Below are 1454 nucleotides of genomic sequence, written 5' to 3'. Positions count from 1 at the left end.
ATGATAGACAAAGTGTTACTATCCCTATATGTAAAGAGCTTTTAAAAGTAAAGGAGAGAAAGACCAACAACACAGTATAAAAAAGGGCTGGAGATATGAACAGGCAGTTCACAGAAAAAAAAAAAAAAATACAATGCCCTTTGACTATATGAAAAGATGTTCAATTTTGCTTATAATATGAAAAAACAAAAATAGAAACATAGTAGTATACCATTTCGCACTTATCAGATTGGTAAATACTCCTCGGGTGAGCCTAGAAATGGACGCCTGCATACACTGATGCGGGGGACGCAAAACAGTGCAGCCCGAATAGAGGGGAATTTGACAACATCTAAGAAAATTATAATTGCATTTACGCTTTGACCCAGAAGTCTGACTTCTAGGAACTGACTGCAAATATTGGTAACAACCTGAATGAGCTTGGAAGTAGATTCTTCTCTAGAGCCCCCAGAAAAGAACACAGACTGCCTAACACCCTGGTTTCAGGCTGAGACCCTGAACAGAAGACCCATCTAATCAGTGCCTGGATTTCTGACCTACATAAACTATGAAATAATAAACAAGGTAGTGTTTGAAGCCACTAAGTTTGTGGCAATTTGTTTCACAGCTGTAATCTGCAATATAGCCCTACAGATGAAAGAAGGGTCCCAGAGAGAGGAATAGTGGGCTGTGTGGGATCTTAGGCCATCTAGTTTAGCTTAACAGCAGGCAGGCAGAGCTAGGGACTTATATCAGCTGAGGTTCCTGAGGCCAGATGTCCTTGCCTGACCATCCAACAAGGGTGTGGGAGTGGGACGTGAGGATAAAGGTCAAGGGGGGAGCCCCCAGCAGCCTGCATTGCTGGTTGGTGAAGAGCATATGATCACCGAGACTTCAGATTTACCCTCAATAATCTCTAAGTACTTTTGTTTCTTTCATTTTCCCTTCTTTTTTCCCCTTCTCCTTTCCTGGACACTCAGACTAACTTTAAACTGTATGGCCTTGAAAAAGAAAAAAAAAAACCTTAACAAAAAGGCAGCCAGTTATTTGGTACAAATTTCTCCTTTGTAAGTTTTCCTTTTATATAAGTCTATTTCTGCAGATAAATTGAATCCAACTGTGATATTTAAATAGTTTTAAGGAAGTACATTCTGTTTTACTTGCAAAGGGAGGGGACCCTTGGCCTCTGCCTTAAGACAGGCAAAATGGAAGGGGATGCAAGATGCCTTGCCTATTTCTCTCTAAAAGGAATCTAGCCCCAGGCCCAGCCCAATTCCTGTGCCCAGCGGGGAGTGGGCCTTTGTTTGGAAAGCACCACAGGTGTGATGGGCACAGCACCAAAAACAGAAAGCAAAACTGCTAAATCTCTGGGCTCAGGACAAGGGGAACATGAAAACAACAGGAAATGGAGAGTGCCAGACATAAAGGAAATATCTTTTTTGAGCTACATGGTTGCCAGGGGCTAGCAGATAAGA

Source organism: Propithecus coquereli, unplaced genomic scaffold (assembly GCF_000956105.1).
Source record: "Propithecus coquereli isolate 6110/MARCELLA unplaced genomic scaffold, Pcoq_1.0 Scaffold1480, whole genome shotgun sequence".
NCBI classification, from domain to species: domain Eukaryota; kingdom Metazoa; phylum Chordata; class Mammalia; order Primates; family Indriidae; genus Propithecus; species Propithecus coquereli.
This window is presented reverse-complemented; position numbering follows the sequence as displayed.